A 19,447-nucleotide genomic window follows, 5' to 3' on the forward strand; every position below is an offset into this window, starting at 1 on the left:
GCGCGTTTTAAGGCTATAAAACCGCGCGGTTAAAAGGAAAAGTGACGTCAGTTTCCAGCAAAATCACCGCTCGCTCTTAACCGAGAGACTGAAAGTTTGTCCCGCGCCGCAGAGAGAAAGCGGCGGCTCATCGGGTGGGTGAGGTGCGCATGTGCGCGCTCTGCTCCCAGAGTGCCGCACGGCCTGTGTCACAGAGATAGGGGCCTTTCACTTAGGCACGGCATTGTGGGAGCTGCAGCCCGCCATGGCGGCCCGGCTCAAATCATATCGAGAGCTTTCGACTGAAGATCTAACAGTCCCTGGTTAAATCCCGGGTGTCGCCAGTTTATGTATAATTTGTTTCTCCTTCTTTATAAGGGGAGAGAATCAGGAGAGATTTTCCGACTTGAACTCGCGCCTCCCAGACAAATAGAAGTCAATTTTGTCCCCTCATCTATGATTTGGGAATGTAAGTTGTGAGGAGGATGCAAGGAGGCTTCAAGGGGATATAGAGCGACTAAGTGAGTGGGCAAGAACATGGAAAATGAATTATGATTTAGAGAAATTTGAAGTTATCCACTTTAGTAGGAAAACAGAAAAGCAGAGTATTTTTGAAATGGTGAGAGATTGGGAAATGTTGGTGTTCAGAGGGTCTTGGGTGTCCTTGTACACGAATCATTGAAAGTTAACATGCAGGTACAGCAAGCAATTAGGAAAGCAAATGTTATGCTGTCCTTTATTTCAAGAGGGTTTGAGTATAAGAGTAAAGATTTCTTACTGCAATTAACAAGGGCCCTGGTGAGACCACACCTGGAGTATTGTGTACAAGCTTTGGTCTCCTTACCTCAGGAAGGGTATACTTGCCATAGAGGGAGTGAAGCGAACGTTCACCAGACTGCTTCCTTGATTGATTGTCATATGAGGAGAGATTGAGTAGACTAGGCCTATATTTTCTAGAGTTTAGAAGAATGAGAGGTGATCTCATTGAAACATACAAAATTCTTACAGGGCTTGACAGTTTGGATGCAGGGAGGATGTTTCCCCTGGCTGCGGGAGTCTACAACCAGGGCTAACAGTCTCAGAATAAAGGGTTGGACATTTAGGACTGAGATGAGGAAACATTTCTTCAATCAGAGGGTGGTGAATCTTTGGAATTCTCTACCCCAGACGGCTGTGGAAGCTCAGTCGTTGACTATATTGAAGACAGATCGATAGATTTTTGAATATTAAAGGAATCAATTATGTTCTTATGTTCTTATGATTTCAGGATAGTGCAGGAAAATGGAGATGAGGTAGAAAATCAGCCATGATCTTATTGAAAGGCGGAGCAGGTTTGAAGGGCCAAATGGACTACTTCTGCTCCTATTTATCATGTTCTTATATGTAAACCACAGCTGACCCTCTGGATCCGGCTCCAGCTGCCTGCTGCGGGTTCGAGTCCGGTTGTGGTGAGAGTGGCTCAGGGTCGTGCTGGCTGGTTTTATATCAGGACAGTGTTTGAGGGAGGGACTGTTCAGCGATGGTGTGATAATAATTTTTAGAATGAAGTTTGCTAGATTTAAGAGCCCTTTTTCTGTTAATTTCGATTTACACTGTGCCCAGTTGCATATATGAACCGTTAACAATGTTTAAGAGATGTGTGTTGTTCAATGTTTGTGCAGTAACTCTGTCACCCAGTGTGAGCCTGAAAGACAATTCCCCAGTCTGGGCTCGAAACTATGCAAGTAACATTTTGTGGCCGGTTACCTCAGTTACTGAGAGCATGGGTTCAATCACCGTATCGGCCATCAGAATATTCTCTTCATTTTACGGTTTTTCATAACAATTGAAATACAAACGTTATAAGGGAACAAATCCAAACCGTATCTCACGGGGCAATTATTTGGATGAACATCCATTTCACCTTTGACACCAGGGTGGAGAGAGACATAGACCATAGAATCATAGATTGATACGGCACAGAAGGAGGCCATTTGGCCCATCAAGTCTGCACTGTTACATTGAAAGAGCTCTCCAATTAGTCCCACTCACCTGCTCTTTCCCCACAGCCCTCCAAATTTCTCCTTATCAATATTCCCCTTTTGAAAGTTACTATTGAATCTGCTTCCACCGCCCATTCAGGCAGCGCATTCCCAATCAGAATAACTCACAGCGTAAAAAAGTGCTCCTCATCTCCCCTCTGGTTCTTTTGCTGGTTATCCTCAATTGGTGTCCTCTGGTTACCGACCCTCCTGCCACTGGAAAACATTTCTCCTGATTTACTCCAGCAAAACCCCTTGTAATTTTGAAAAACCCTATTAAATTTCCTCTTAACCTTCTGAGGGAAGCAATCCCAGCCTCTCCAGTCTCTCCACATAACTGAAGTCCCTCATCCCTGGGACCACTCTGTGAGACGTCAAACCGAGGCTGTTGCTCTGTGTGTCTGTTTCTCTCTGTGTGTCTTTATCTGTCTCTTTTTCTCTGTCTCTCTTTGTCTCTTTCTCTCTCTATGTCCGTCTCTTCTGACTCATTCTCACTCTGTTCACAGCTGGACTGTTGCTCTGACAGATTCTGTATCTGTTAGTTCCTCATTAATATAGTTGTGAGTATCCTCGCCTATCACGCAGTATACTGGTGTTCAATTCACCGACGGGGAGAACGCTTTTGAGCATCCCCAATTTTAAACCTTTGGGCAGCTCCTTAAAATGCTCCTTTTTGAAGAGAAAATAGTTAACTAAATGAATTTTAAAAGATGTACTGGCATATGAAGAAATGTATAACAACTTCCTGCACCATTTCCTCCCTTTTGCGTGGGGCACGGAGGAGGGAGAGAGTGACAGAGAAAATGAGATTAACAAGGTTACGCACAAAAAGCTGAGGTTTGGGACTATGCACGACTGCTCTTTCAAAGAGACAGCACAGGCACGAAGGGCCGAATGGCCTCCCACGGTGCTGAAAGCATCCATCAATCCATGAAACTCAGATGGATATCAGAGACATACACACACAAAGAGAGCACACACACATGCCTGTGTCTGTGTGTGTTTGAGCATTTGTCCCAAGCACTGCATAACTACTTCCTCTACCAGGTCCGTGATATTATAGCGGTGAGTATTCAATTCCCCGACTGCTTCTCTCTGTCTGTGTGTCTCAGACTCTCTCTCTCTCTCTGACTCTCTGTGGTCTCTTAGTTCCTCACTCAGTGGCCTACTGAGCAGTAAGTAATAGGGGACACAGATTTAAGGTTTTGTCCAAGAGATACAGGGGGGATGTGAGGAAAAGCTTTCATATGCAGTGAGTGGTGAGGACCTGGAACTCGCTGCCGATGGAAGTGTTGGAAGTGGAGACACTCAATGTTGTCAAGGGGAGACTTGATAGGCACTTGGGGGAAATAAACTTGCAGGGCTACGGGGATAGAGCGGGGGAATGGAACTGACTGGATTGCTCTACAGATTGCCTGCACAGACTCGATGGGCCGAATGGCCTCCTTCTGTGCCGTGTGACTCTGTGATTCTATGACTCTATTACCTGCATTTGTAGACTGCGGTTCTTTCCTGTGATGTTCTTACTACAGCTCATGGAGCAGAGTTCCCGTAGTGTAGTGGTTTTCACGTTTGCCTAACACGCAAAAGGTGACTTGGCCTGGAGGGTGTTGCACGGAGCAGTCCCGTGCAATATGGTTTTAAATAGGTTCACGGACTCCCAGGCCGCCTGCCTTTTCTGCGGCCTGGAGGAGTCCGTGTTTCATGTCTTTATGGAGTGTGAGAGGGTGCAGCCCCTCTTTCACTATTTGAAGGGTCTGCTCCTCGATTTTTGGCTGCACTACAGTCTCACGCTCCTGATCTTTGGTCACCCGGTGCGGAGGGGAGCGGGCAGATCGGAGGACCTCCTCATAGAACTGCTCCTGGGCCTGGCCAAAATTCAATCAATTGGTCCAGGCAGCGGGCGGTCGAGGGGGTCATTCGGCCCAATTGCCTGCCTCTCTTCCACGGCCATGTTCGCACCCGGGTGGCCCTGGAGATGGAGCATGCTTGAGTCCTTCCGTGACCGGTGGGCGCCACGGGGAAGGAGTGCATTATTTTAGTTACAGTCTATTTGTTTATGTACTCATCAAAAGAGTACACGCGAAAGGTCCCGTTAGAAACCAGGCAGAAACATTTTGTAAAATATTCCCCATTAAAATTGAATTAATATCAAAAAGTTGAATTAATTTTGTGATTAAATATGAATAAAATAAAATATCTCATAAAACACATGTATTTTCTCTGTACAATTCTGGACCATCAGCAGCAGTAGAATTGTATTCAACCACAATCTGTAGCCTCCTGGCCTGGCAGATCCCTCACTCTACCATTACCGTCAAACCAGGGGACCAAACCTGGTTCAATGAGATGTGTGGAAGAGCAGGCCAGGAGCGGCACCAGGCGCACCTAAAAATGAGACCATTCCAAACTGGTGAAGCTGGATATGGAACCAAGGCGGGCCAATGCAGCTGAGATACAGATTATCCAGGATCTAATTGAATGAAGGAAAAGGGCTGAGGGGCTGAATGGCCTCCTCATGTTCCTATTAGTCTGTCACCATTAAGAAAATGTTACGAAATGTCTTTCTCGGATCCCAGTGGATGATCTCATACTCACCGACATTGTACCCAGTGCTACAGTTTATCCCATGATCTTGCAGCCAAAATACACATTTTGAAAACCTGAAACTACATCTCGGGGTGGACTTGAACCACGAACTTTTTGTTTAATACCCAAACGCGCTAACCGATTGCACCACAGACACGTATAGTCAGAGTTAGTACAACATATACTAAAGCCGGAGTTTACCGAGATAAAGCCTCAGGTCACCAAGCGCAAGACTCTGTTTACTTCCCCAAATTAAAGAAATGTAACATTCATTGTCGGAACATGGAAATAGTCGCTGAAAGAAAATCCGTTTAACAAATTGATTTGAAAACCCGCTTTGAGCCATTAGATCAGTTGATCAACCAATGGTGACGGTGAGATATTAACATGGTGTCTGGGTTTCTCACAACTGTTGGAATCTTCCCACGAGTTATTTTGCTGTTGTATTTGTTCATCAATGTGATATACACGTGGTCGCTTCACTGTGTGCCCCGGGAACCAGATACACCAGAGCACAGGCCAATGATGGGACTCTGCCCTGTCTGCGGGTCAGTAACACATTTGTGTGGGGCTCAGCAACATTCTGGGTGAGATCAGCACACTGAGCGCAGTCCGGGAACGGATCCTGATCACACCCTGCTCTGAGTGGCTGCACTGTGTCAGAACATCAGTACAGGCCGGATATGAAGCCTGGGCCCTTCCTAATCTTGGGATTCAGTGACACACTGCTTGAGATGGAGTAACACACCACAGGCCGGGGATGGAGCCTGGGCCCTTCCTAATCTGTGGGATTCAGTGACACACTGCTTGAGATGGAGTAACACACCACAGGCCGGGGATGGGGCCTGGGCCCTTCCTACTCTGTGGGGCTCAGTAACACACTGCTTGAGATGGAGTAACACACCACAGGCCGGGAATGGAGCCTGGGCTTTCCCTGTGCTTTGTGGAGCTCAGTACAACACCGGTTGCAATAAACTAACAAGCCTAAGGCCGAGGAAGGAAACTGATCACATTCTGTGGTGTGGGGCTCAGTAGCGCACTGGGTAAGATCTGAAAACTCTGCTCACAAGCGGAGTCCCTGGGTCGGAGCCATCCAGCTGCCTCCCTGCAACAGACCGGGAGCAGGGACTGAGGTTGTTGTTTCAATGTTTTAAGCTGATTTCACAGGCGATCCCCAGCTCTGAATCCCCCAGCAGAGAATTCAAGGAGAGTTTGATGTAAATGAGATTCAACAACAGGATCCGAACATTACTCCTTGATTCGCGACTCTGCTGTCTCTCCAGCATCTCGCTGCTGAAGATTGATTTTGATATAATTTCACCTTGTCTCGGGATCAGTGCGGCTCAGTGAGACTTCGGCCCGCCCAGCACCGAGAGAGACAACATCCAGAGAAAAACACAGGAGGCAATCCTGCACTTGGTGCCGTGCTTTCGCGGACACGTCTGTTGTGTTCTCCTCTAAAAAATAGAACTTTGTCCGAACAGTTTGCCTCGCGCGGAAAGATCAGGGTGCGTTGTATGGTGGCAATTCAAGCAGCCCCAAAACGCACTGTTCCCTGACCGGGTATCAAACCCGGGCCACGGCGGTGAGAGCGCCGAATCCTAACCACTAGACCACCATGGAAGCTGCAGCCAGCCGCCTGGCAGCAAGCACATCAACGCAGCTTTTCATGCCTGCTCCTTTGCAATTCAGATCCTTTCGCGCCAGGCAAACTGTTCAGACAAAATGATATTTTTTACATGAGAACACAACAGACGTGTTCGCGAAAGCACGGCACCAAGAGCGGGTAGGCATCCACTTGAAATCGATTTCCTCCTGTGTTTTTCTCTGGATGTTGTCTCTCTCGGTGCTGGGCGAACAATTCATTGATGCATTTGTCCTGAACTGAAGCCTTTTGCCCATCTCGCGGGGTCAGAGCCGCTCTGTCTGTCTATTACCTGCCTGTGACCATTATCGGGAACAGGCCGCCTGTTCAACTTTCAACAGCAAACCCAGAAAGACAAATGAACAGAAAGATGTGTCTCTCAGCCCCGGTGGCAAAGGATGTTAATCCAAATATATCCCCCGTGAGGGTCTGTGTGCATTGGCTTCCTTATAAAGTTTGTATTGGAAATGTGCGGGAAAAGCGTAAAATTATGAAAACATCCTGATTGCCCGTACGGGGATCGAACCCGCGACCTCTGGCATTATTAGCACCACGCTCTCACCAACTGAACTAACGGGCCACAACGCTCCCGTTAACGAGGCTCGAACCCAGGCTGGGAGATTGTCTTTCAGGCTCACACTGGGTGACCGAGTTACTGCACAAACATTGAACACACCACATCGCTTAAACATTGTTAACTGTTCGTATATACAACTGGGCAGAGTGTAAATCCAAAGTAACAGAAAGACAGCTCTATGGTCTAACAAACCTCATTCTAAAATTTATTATCGCACCACAGCCCCTCCCACAAACACTGTCCCGGTATAAAAGCAGACGGCGGGACCCCGACTGAATTCAAACCTGCAGCGGACGGTTGGAGCAGGATCCATCATGTCCGATGTGGTTTCACTCCCATTCGTTTGGGAAACGCGGCATCAGGAGCGTAAAATTTCTCCTCATTCGCTCCTCTTGTACTGAAGGAGACAGAAAGTAACTAAAACCTGCCGAAACCCAGGATCGAACCAGGGACCGCTCTCCCAACTGAGATATTTTGGCTTCACATCAAATGCAGTATTCTGTCGTTCTTTTGGAGGATTTTCTATCCCCGGGTGGAATTGCCACTCTCGCTCATTCCTCACTTCGGGCAATGTGACCCGACCAGATCTCGGAGCTCAGGTTGTGTTAATGTAAAGCTGCAGTGTTGATAAAGATACAAAGCTGACACAGCACGGGGGACCTCACCGTGTTGGACACAGCGTGAAATGCAATGACATGTTCAAATAAAGTTACAGAGCACAACACATGTGTAAAATTCCCTGTTCTTTTCTCCACACTGATGGGTTGTGAAGGGAGAGACGGGCCGAAGTCTCACTGAGCCGCACTGATCACGCGCCAAATCAAGTTCAATCTTCAGCTGCAGGTATGGTGCTGAGCCCCACACAGAAGTGAAAATGCCCGTGGTTCTTAGCTCCTCACACAGTGGGCTACTGAGCAATACAGGAAGGGCTAATGAACATCTTAATGCTCAAGTTATCACGGGCCACGGACTCTCTGATTCCAGGCTTGCACACGTTGGTAAGTTTCAAAATTTGCATTTTTCACACTGGCAATGAATTAATCGATAGCCGTGCTTGTGATAAGCTAAGTTTGTTAGGGAGATGCAGTGGGCAAGAAGATACATGGAAGACTGATAAAAACCGTGACTGCCCTGACACTGTGAGCTGCATGTTAAACATTGGCAACATTTAAAGTCAGCCAGTCTAAATTTGACAGAAATCAATTCAATTCCTGCTGACTTTGAAACAGCACACATTTTACAGAAATCAAGGATGTATATTTTGTATCGCTGTATGAAGAGTGACGTTGAGCAGCGGTGTGGAAAATTGAATCAGGGGCGGAGCATTATTCCGTAAGGGTGCGTTGCATGGTGGCAATTTAAACAGCCCCAAAACGCACTGTTACCCTGACCGGGAATCGAACCCGGGCCGCGGTAGTGAGAGCCCCGAATCCTAACCACTAGACCACCAGAGAAGCTGCAGCTAGTCTCCTGCCAGCAAGCACATCAACGCAGCTTTTCATGCCTGCTCCTTTGCAATTCAGATCCTTTTGCGCCAGGCAAACTGTTCGGACAAAATTATATTTTTTACATGAGAACACAACAGACATGTTCGCGAAAGCACGGCACCAAGTGCGGGTAGGCATCCACGTGAAATCGATTTCCTCCTGTGTTTTTCTCTGGATGTTGTCTCTCTCGGTGCGGGGCGAACAAATCATTGATGCATTTGTTCTGAACTGAAGCCTTTTGCCCATCTCGCGTGGTCAGAGCCTCTCTGTCTGTCTATTATCTGCCTGTGACCCTTATCGGCAACAGGCCGCCTGTTCAACTTTCAACAGCAAACCCAGACAGACAAATGAACAGAAAGATGTGTCTCTCAGCCCCGGTGGCAAAGGATGTTAATCGAAATATATCCCCCGTGAGAGTCTGTGTGCATTGGCTTCCTTATAAAGTTTGTATTGAAAATGTGCGGGAAAAGCGTAAAATTATGAAAACATCCTGATGGCCCGTACGGGGATCGAACCCGTGACCTTGGCGTTATTAGCACCACGCTCTCACCAACTGAGCTAACCGGCCACAACGCTCCTATTGGCCAGGCTCGAACCCAGGCTGGGAGATTGTCTTTCAGGCTCACACTGGGTGACCGAGTTACTGCACAAACATTGAACACACCACTGTAAGGATTCTGGGGGCTTCGTTTAAACTGGTTTAAGGTAATCTACCTGGCCAGCAGTCTTTTTGCTGCTGCACTCTAAACCAATTTACAAACAGCGTTTTCGAATCGCTACCCCTTCTTTAGTTCTGAGTGGAGGAACTTATAATTAATGATATTAACGGAACACGTGGTTTGGATGAGAGAAAAAAATATCAATCTTTATTAACTAAAAGAAACTACAATCACAATATCAAACTATCCCACACGAACACAGTCAAATTGTAAAACTATATATCAAGGGGCTACACACGGCAAAAACGAGGGATACAATGGCTACAATGTATTTAAACAACCTTAGCAATTCCCTTAAATCACTATCCCCCCTTTAACACCTGCTAGGTTGCCTTGTGTGGAGTCAGAAACTCTGCCGACATGTGGTCCAGCGAAGAGAGAGAGAGCTCACCTCTGGTCCCAGGAAGTCAAGAGCCAAGAACCAAAAGAGCGAGCTGGCTGCTCAGCCCTTTTTTAATACCTGGTGAGCCCCTCACATCCTGCCTTGCAAGGGCTGTGTGCAAAATTAACCCCAAAGCTGTGATAGGCTAACTCAAAGTGGTTAGATTGAGTTAATGTGATTTTCAGAGCTCCCTTTGCTGAAACAAAAGGGAGATACATCTGCTCTATAGTCCAGTACTGGGTGATTGGAAACCCATTCAAGATACAAAGAGTCTTTTCTGCAGTTTAGGTGTATCCACTCGATATACAAACAAATGCTAATAGCATTCAATTGCTTTATAAACAAAGCAATGTCCTTTGTCTTCATTGAACCTTACCTCCAGACACAGAAAGCTGCATTCCAAACCTCTTTTGTCATTCGGCCATGTGGTGTGACAGCCATTTTATCCCTGGAAATTTAAAAGCACAACGCCCAGGGATACTTTAATCAAAAAACATGAATCTTCAGAACTGTAAATTATTGCGAATTCTTACAGTCCGCCCTTGGATACTTGCAGCTTGCTTGTAGTATCCTCTTGAAGAAATGAGCAATGATTTCTGACGCCCCACAAACAACCATCCCCTGTATTTACCTAATAGCTATTTGCCACTGATCCCCGTCCCGTCTATTCCCCTTAAATTCAAGAAAAAAAACCATGGTACGGTAGGCATCTTACAGATACTTCAGTTTTCACTAAGGGGTCTCATACCCCTACACACTTGTAAAATTATACAGTGTAAACCAAATTTACAATCACCTTTTTTTTTTACATCATAAGTTATTACAAAATGTTGCAATCTTAGTTACACAATGTACTCAAAAATTATCGCAAGCACGGAGAGGGTCCTACGCCTCTGCTCAACTTGGAGTTGTCACAAACTGGTCCCAAGCACGGAGAGGACCTCACGCTTCTGCTCAACTTGGGGCTGCAACACAAAATACAAAAAATCATTAAACAACATGCTTATGAACCCCGATCATCACGGGCCGATGATGGGTCGCCAAATTCGAGTGGGTATTGCTCCTCCCACTCGGGCAGTAAAAGTACCTTCCACCCCCCTTTGATCAGCTTAAACTTTAAAACAGGCAGAATGGATTTAGCGACCAGCCTGCTCCGACAGCCCCGAGCCGTTCCCTTGTCCTTTTGTGGAGGTGGGGTACCCCTCACGTTTAAAAATACCTTCCACAGACCGAGACCGGGGAGTATGGGATCTCATGACTCCCAGTCCCTCCCCCTCCCGTCTTCCCTCAACTGGCTGCAGAAAATGATGGGTGCCTGTGTGGCTGCACTCTCTGGCCCCACACTGATCCGGCCACCCACTCATCCTTCCCAGCCACACTTATCCTCTTTGCCCATGGGCCCCCGGGTGAGTTCCTCCCTCGCCCGACCGCACCCACGTGACTCTTGGGTCTCCCCCTCCTCTATACAATCATTCCTGGGCCATCACCACCCACCCCCGAGGAACGCGTCCCTATGACCAGGCGCCCGCGCTTCCCCATCGTGACTCCTCAACAGCGAGGTCTCCCGCACGTGAACTTCGGTCAGGATGGTGCTGGGTTGGGGGCCGTGCCCCACCCAGCTGGGGCCATCTCCTCCCCGTAGGAGGAGTAGGCAAGTTCCTCCAGACTCTGTCCGGTTTTTCCCGAAGATCGCTGTGGGGTCTCCTGGATTCGTCCAGTGGCGAGGTGATCCCCAACATTCCGTATCTTCATTCGATGTCCAGCTCGGGCTGGGCAAACATGGCTGCTTCATTTTCCCATCTCCTGCAAAAACTTGAAAGGGACATGGAGCCAGGTCTCACTGACCTGCTGCCTTAGGTGGAGACATGGTCGGGTCCCTCGACCTCGGACCAAAAATACAAACATTTGGCACACATGTAAACTTAAACTCTTTGCTTAAACTTAAAACTAGTTAAATCAACAAAACTTAAAATACCTTAAAAGCACGCTATATACACACACATAGCTATAAATACAAATGCCGCCCGTCTCCGGACGACCAGTCTAATCTCTGGCACTGTCGCAGATTCCTGCTGGCTGCAGCGAAGCTGGACTGCCTCCTGGCTCTGGTCCCTCGCAGCTTATGGCTGTTGAGTGGGGACCCCTGTTCTTTGGCTTCTCCCTGGCTCGGTAAACCGCCTTAAACACTGTAAAGTGCGTGACCATGCTTTCTTAGGCTGGGGCACCCGCTGAGACCTTCTGAGGGGTGTCTCTATGGGGGAAACTTTGGCTGGCGGACCCTGAGCTTGGGTCTCAGCCCCAGCTGGCTGGGAACCTTCTCCCCCATGTCCAAATAGCCCACACTGTATAATGTACCTGGCAGCCTGCCGGTGCAAATCCCTCTCTGGGTTTGTCTACTCTTCCCTGCCCACTCCTGTGCTGGGGGCAGGTATACTCTCACCACCCGCTGCTGGTGGCTGGAAATTTTCCTCCCCATGTTTAAAACCTGGTGTCAGCTCCTTCCCTTTGTCTCCTACCACCCCATTGTCCACCCCTCCTTGCTGCCAGAGCTCCTCAAAACCCGGAGCTGTGGGCTGCTGTCTTGGGATCTCTAATTCCCTAGCCAGCCTTTCCCTGGGTGATGCCTGTGGGGCGGTTTGATTTGGGCTGCCAGTAAAATCCAGCTGACCTGCCTTTGGGCTGATCACGCAAATCATTCCCCTTGCTGCCTTTAAAGCCACGTTAAGACTTTCTATCTCTGCCCTACAGGGGCCATGATCTGCTTCACCAAACCTGGCATTCTCTTCCCGCAGTCTCATCTCACTGTCCCTCGCCTCTGTGACTTCCTGCACAAGGCGCTCTATAAATGCCTGGCATTTCGTGACCTCTAGTGTGAGGCGTGCATTCTCTTCCCGCACCCTCAAACCACTAGCTCTGGCCTCTTTAAACTCCTCCTGCTCTCCCATCACACACTTCCTAACCCAGCCACCTATACCCCGATAGGTGAGCCGACACGCTGCTGCTAACATTCGCAGGGCTACCCACATACTGAAAACAACGAGAGAAACAAGAGCTGATGCTTTCACCAGATCCAGACCACTTATTAAATCAAAAACTGCCTCCACTCCTACCTGGCTCGCCATTGTAAGGATTCCGGGGGCTTCTTTTAAACTGGTTTAAGGTAATCTACCTGGCCAGCAGTCTTTTTGCTGCTGCACTCTAAACCAATTTACAAACAGCGGTTTCGAATCGCGACCCCTCCTTTAGTTCTGAGTGGAGGAACTTATAATTAATGATATTAAAACGGAACAAGTGGTTTGGATGAGAGAACAAAAATCAAACTTTATTAACTAAAAGAAACTACAATCACAATATCAAACTATCCCACACGAACACAGTCAAATTGTAAAACTATATATCAAGGGGGTACTCACGGCATAAACGAGGGATACAATGGCTACAATGTATTTAAACAATCTTAGCAATTCCCTTAAATCACCATCCCCCCTTAACTCCTGCTAGGTTGCCTTGTGTGGAGTCAGAAACTCTGCCGACATGTGGTCCAGCGAAGAGAAAGAGAGAGAGAGAGAGAGCTCACCTATCGTCCCAGGAAGTCAAGAGCCAAGAGTCAAGAGAGCGAGCTGGCTGCTCAGCCTTTTTTTATACCTGGTGAGCCCCTCACATCCTGCCTTACAAGGGCTGTGTGCAAAATTAACCCCAAAGCTGTGATAGGCTAACTCAAAGTGGTTAGATTGAGTTAATGTGATTTTCAGAGCTTCCTTTGCTGAAACAAAAGGGAGATACATCTGCTCTATAGTCCAGTACTGGGTGATTGGAAACCCATTCAAGATACAAAGAGTCTCTTCTGCAGTTTAGGTGTATCCACTCGATATACAAACAAATGCTAATAGCATTCAATTGCTTTATAAACAAAGCAATGTCCTTTGTCTTCATTGAACCTTACTTCCAGACACAGAAAGCTGCATTCCAAACCTCTATTGTCATTCGGCCATGTGGTGTGACAGCCATTTTATCCCTGGAAATTTAAAAAACACATTGCCCAGGGATACTTTAATCAAAAAAACATGAATCTTCAGAACTGTAAATTATTGCGAATTCTTACAAGAGGCTGAGCCTATCATCTGATGACGAGAACAATAAATCAACCGTCATTGATTCAGGCAGCAAGCGGTCCAGTAACCGTGGTTGGTATGCAGATGCCAAGCTCGTATGTCCCAAATTTCCAGCAGCTGGGACAACAAGAATTCAGGTTCTACCGAGATTTGAACTCGGATCGATGGATCATAAAATCCAGAGTGCTCACCATTGCACTATGGAACCGTTGCTGAAAAGTTTTTTAGATTCTTTTCTCAAAATCAACAACATTACCGTCTCCACCATTATACGTTGTCTCGGCCTGGTCTCATCCTTAACTTCAGCTTGCCCACTTGCCCCTCTGCTAAGCCTCGGTTCTGAGCAAGTCACACAGCTGCCTTGATGGCTATCAGTTCACAAATCTCTGCTTCTTTTTCACACTGCTCATAGCAGCTTGTATTGCAGTCCTGCCAGGAAAAATGAGTATAATCTTTGCAAGGCACTGCTGCACGAATGAAAAGCTATTGTTAACTTTTTTCGAGAATACGAAGTGCAATGCCTACGTTTCAAGCAGCACTGCTTTCAATTTCAACAATTATGCCAGCTGAATGCAGCTTGCAAAGAAAATGTTGAGCAATCTGCTTTGCAGTCAAACGAAGCACTGGACAACACACATCTTTCTGCCCCGCTTATTTGGAACTGGGAATGAGAGGTTCAGCCTATCATCTCATGTCGAGAACAATAAATCAACCGTCAATGATTCAGGCAGCAAACGGTCCAGTAACCGTGGTTGGTATGCAGATGCCAAGCTTGTACTGTAAGTGTTGGGGGCTTCTTTAAGCTAGTTTAAAGTACTTTTCCTGGTCTTGCAGCCTTTGCCTGCACCAGACCAATTCCAATAAAACCAATTTTAAAACAGTGGTTCCGAATCGCTACCCCTCCTTTAGTTCTGAGTGGAGGAACTTATAATGAATGATATTAAAACGGAACATGTCGTTTGGATGAGAGAAAAAAATCAAGTTTTATTAACGAAGTAAACTACAATCCAAAGAATAAATTATATCACACGAACACATTAATTACATTAAAACTATATAACAGGGGGGTTGCAGACGGCGAAAACAATGGATAAAATAACTACAATGTTATTTAAACAAGCTTAGCAATTACCCTCAAATCACCACCCCAAACTCCTGCTAGGTTACCTTGTTGAGGAGTCAGAACACCCAGCTCACCTTTGGTGCAGCGAAGTAAGAGAGATAGCTTCTCAGCCGCTATCTTTATACCTGGTGAGGCCCCTGCTGTTCTGCCTTGCAAGGGCTGTGAGCAAAATTCCCCACCCAAAGGGTCCAATACACAAGAGAAAGCTGTGATTGGCAAACTCAAAGTGGTTAGACAGGGTTAATGTGTCTTCCGGAGCTCCCTGGGCTGAAACAAAAGAATGCAACAGCCCTATTGTCCAGTGCTGGGTGATTTAAAACCCATTCAATTGTTAAACATTTCCCATTCAAGGTACAAAAGTATCTTTTGCAGTTTAGATGTATCCACTCGATATACAAACAAATGCTAATAGCATTCAATTGCTTTGTAAACAAAGCATTGTCCTTTGTCTTCAGCCATGTGGTGACCGCCAATTTTATCCCTGGAAATTTATAAGCACAACGCCCAGGGATTCTTTAATCAAAAAAAATTGATCTTGAGAACTGTAAATTATTGCGAATTCTTACAGTCCGCCCTTGGATACTTCCATCTTGCTTGTAGTATCCTCTTGAAGAAATGAGCAATAATTTCTGACCCCTCACAAACAACCATCCCCTATATTTACCTAATAGCTATATGCCACTGATCCCCGTCCCATCTATTCCCCTTAAATTCAAGAAAAAAAACCATGGTACGGTAGGCATCTTACAGATACTTCAGATTTCAATAAGGGGTCTCATAACCCTACACGCTTGTAAAATTATACAAGGTAAACCAAATTTACAATCACTTTTTACATCATAACTTATTACAAAATGTGGCAATCTTAGTTACACAATGTACTCAAAATGATCCCAAGCACGGAGAGGGTCCCCCGCCTCTGCTCAACTTGGAGTTGTCACAAAACTGGTCCCAAGCATGGAGAGGATCCGACGCCTCTGCTCAACTTGGGGCTGCAACACAAAATACAAAAAATCATTAAACAACATGCTTAAATGAACCCCGATCACGTGCCGATGACGGGTCGCAAAATTCGAGTGGGTATTGCTCCTCCCCCTTTGATCATCTTAAACTTTAAAACAGGCAGAATGGATTTACCGACCAACCTGCTCCGCCAGCCGCGAACCGTTCCCTTGTCCCTTTGTGGAGGCGGGGTACCCCTCATGTTTAAAATTACCTTGGCACAGACCGAGACCGGGGAGTATGGGATCTCATGACTCCCAGTCCCTCCCCCTCCTGTCTTCCCTCGACTGGCTGCAGAAAATAATGGGTGCCTGTGTGGCGGCTCTCCCTGGCCACACACTGACCCGGCCACCCACTCATCCTTCCCAGCCACACTTATCCTCTTTGCCCGTGGGCCGCTGGGTGAGTTCCTCCCTCCCCCGACCGCACCAACATGACTCTTGGGTCTCCCCCTCCTCTATACGATCTTTCCCGGGTCATCACCACTCACCCCCGAGGAACGCGTCCCTATCACAAGGCGCCCGCGCTTCCCCATCGTGACTCCTCAACAGTGAGGTCTCCCGCAAGTGAGCTTCGGTTTGGATAGTGCTGGGTTGGGGGCAGTGCCCCACCCAGCTGGGGCCATCTCCTCCCCGTAGGAGGAGTAGGCAAATTCCTCCGACTCTGTCCGGTTTTTCCCGAAGACCGCTGCGGGGTCTCCTGGATTCGTCCAGTGGCGAGGTGATCCCCAACATTCCGTATCTTCATTCGATGTCCAGCTTGGGCTGGGCGAACATGGCTGCTTCATTTTCCCATCTCCTGCAAAAACTTGAAAGGGACATGGAGCCAGGTCTCACTGACCTGCTGCCTTAGGTGGAGACATGGTCGGGTCCCTCGGCCTCGGACCAAAAATACAAATATTTGGCACACATGTAAAATTAAACTCTTTGCACTTTAACTTAAAACTAGTTATATCAACAAAACTTTAAAATACACCTTAAATGCACGCTATATACACACACATAGCTATAATACAAATGCCGCCCGTCTCCGGACAGCCAGGCTAATCTCTGGCACTGTCGCAGATTGCTGCTGGCTGCAGCGAAGCTGGACTGCCTCCTGTCTCTGGTCCCCCGCAGCTTATGGCTGTTGAGTGGGGACCCCTGTTCTTTGGCTTCTCCCTGGTTCGGGAGACCGCCTTAAACACTGTAAAGTGGGTGACCATGCTTTCTTAGGCTGGGGCACCCGCTGAGACCTCCTGAGGAGTGTCTCTATGGGGGAAACTTTGGCTGGCGGACCCTGAGATTGGGTCACAGCCCCAGCTGGCTGGGAACCTTCTCTCCCATGTCCTAATAGCCCGCATTGTATAATGTACCTGTCAGCCTGCCGGTGCAAGTCTCTCTCTGGGATTGTCTGCTTTTCCCTGGAAACAAGTCACAGTTCCTGTTTTTGTAGGCTGTGAGCTTCAACTTGCATGGACAGCAAACTCATTTTCCCTCACCCAGGTGGCTTTAACTGGGGATTTTGGACCTGCCTTTTTCCTGGGGCCAAAACTATCCCCTGTGTGCCTCCCTTGTCCCGGATTTCTGCTGCTGGGCCTGCTCTACAGGGGTCCCAGAACTCTCCTTTCCTGTTCCCTGGCTTAAACAGCTTACTCTGAATATGAATGGCTCCTCCCCCCACACAAGCCACAGTGCTTGCCTGTGAACTCGAACTTGCTGTGGGCTGAGGATTCCTATTCTCAGGCTCACTTCTCACGGGCGGACCGTACCTCCATTGTTGGAGGAGGTACACTGGTCCTTGTCCCCACCTGCCTAGCGGGACCTGCTGGTATTCTCCTACCACCCCATTGTCCACCCCTCCTCGCTGCCAGGGCTCCTCAGAACTCGGAGCTGTGGGCTGCGGTCTTGGGATCTCTAAATCCCTATCCAGCCCCGTTATGGATGCTGCCTGTGGGATGGTTTCACTAAACCTTTGGGCGCAGGCCAGCAGATAAGCTGTCCTTACTTCCCTAAACCTTTCCTCCTGCTCTTTTACTTCTGAGATGAGGCGGGCATCCTCTTCCCGCAGTCTCATCTCACTTTCCCTGGTCTCAGTGACTTCCTGCACCAGGCGCTCTATAAATGCCTGGCATGTCTCAAACTGGGACTCCCGATTCTTGGCCTCTTTAATCTCCTCCTGCTCTCCCATCTCACCCTTCCTAGCCCAGCCACCTATACCCCGATAGGTCAGCTTACACACTGCCACTACCTTCCACAGGGCTGCCCACAGACTGAAAGCAAGAAAGACAATAACTGATGCTTTCTCTCGATCCAGACCACTCATCATATCAAAAACGGCCTGCAGTCCTGCCCGCGGTCACCATTGTAAGGGTTGGGGCTTCTTTAAACTGGTTTAAAGTAATTTTCCTCGTCTTGCAGCCTATGCCTGCACTCAGACCAACTCCAATAAAACCAATTTTAAAACAGCGGTTTCGAATCGCTACCCCACCTTCCAGTTCTGACTGCAGGGCTTATAATTATTGATATTAAAACAGACACGTAGTTTGGATGAGAGAAAAAAATCAAGTTTTATTAACTAAAAGAAACTATAATCAAAATATCAAACTATACCACACAAACACAGTAATTACAGTAAAACTATATAACAGGGGGTTGCAGACGGCGAAAGCGAGGGATACAATGGCTACAATGTTATTTAAACAATCTTAGCAATTCCCTTAAATCACCACCCCTTAAATCCTGCTAGGTTGCCTTGTTGAGGAGTCAGAAACTCTGCTCGCCTGTGATCCAGCGAAGTAAGAGGCCAGATAGCTTCTCAGCCGCTATCTTTATACCTGGTCAGGTCCTGCCGTTCTGCCCTGCAAGGGCTGTGTGCAAAATTCCCCGCCCAAAGAGTCCAATACACAAGAGAAAGCTGTGATTGGCTAACTCAAAGTGGTTAGACTGGGTTAATGTGTCTTCCGGAGCTCCCTGGGCTGAAACAAAAGAGAATGCAACAGCCCTATTGTCCAGAATGCTAAGTGATTTAGAGCCATTCAATTGTTAAACGTTTCCCATTCAAGGTACAAAAGTCTCTTCTGCAGTTTAGATGTATCCACTTGATATACAAACAAATGCTAATAGCATTCAATTGCTTTGTAAACAAAGCATTGTCCTTTGTCTTCGGCCATGTGGTGACAGCCATTTTTATCCCTGGAAATTTAAATGCACAACGCCCAGGGATTCTTTAATCAAAAAAATTGATCTTCAGAAATGTAAATTATTGCGAATTCTTACACAATGATGGTTGATTTATTGTTCTCGACATCAGATGATAGGCTCAACCTCACATTCCCATTTCCAAATAAACGGGGCAGAAAGATGTGTGTTGTCCAGTGCTTCGTTTGACTGCACAGCAGATTGCTCAACATTTTCTTTGCAAGCTGCATTCGGCTGGCATAATTGTTGAAATTGAAAGCAGTGCTTCTCGAAACGTAGACATTGCACTTCGTATTCTCGAAAAAAGTTAACAATTGCTCATCTTTTGTGCAGCAGTGCCTTGCAAAGATTATTCACATTTTACCTGGCAGGACTGCAATACAAGCTGCTATGAGCAGTGTGAAAAAGAAACAGAGATTTGTGAACCGATAGCCATCAAGGCAGCTGTGTGATTTACTTAGAACCGAGTCTTAGCAGAGGGGCAAGTGGGCAAGCTGAAGTTAAGGATGAGACCAGGCCGAGACAAAGAAAAATGGTGGAGATGGTAATGTTGTTGATTTTGAGAAAAGAATCTAGGGAACTGTTTAGCAAAGGTTCCATGGTGTAATGGTAAGCACTCTGGGCTCTAAATC

The 19,447-nt window shown here is 47.2% G+C and overlaps 1 non-coding gene across 1 annotated transcript; it reads right to left on the reverse strand.

The window, feature by feature from the left end:
• Positions 1-8,792: 8,792 nt before the first annotated feature.
• trnai-aau (transfer RNA isoleucine (anticodon AAU)) lies at positions 8,793-8,866 on the reverse strand. Its single transcript has one exon. It is a non-coding gene; the product is annotated as a tRNA-Ile (tRNA).
• Positions 8,867-19,447: the final 10,581 nt, after the last annotated feature.

This window comes from Somniosus microcephalus, unplaced genomic scaffold (assembly GCF_052327205.1).
Source record: "Somniosus microcephalus isolate GS21.2 unplaced genomic scaffold, FLI_Smic_1.0 unresolved_chr4, whole genome shotgun sequence".
Classification (NCBI taxonomy): domain Eukaryota; kingdom Metazoa; phylum Chordata; class Chondrichthyes; order Squaliformes; family Somniosidae; genus Somniosus; species Somniosus microcephalus.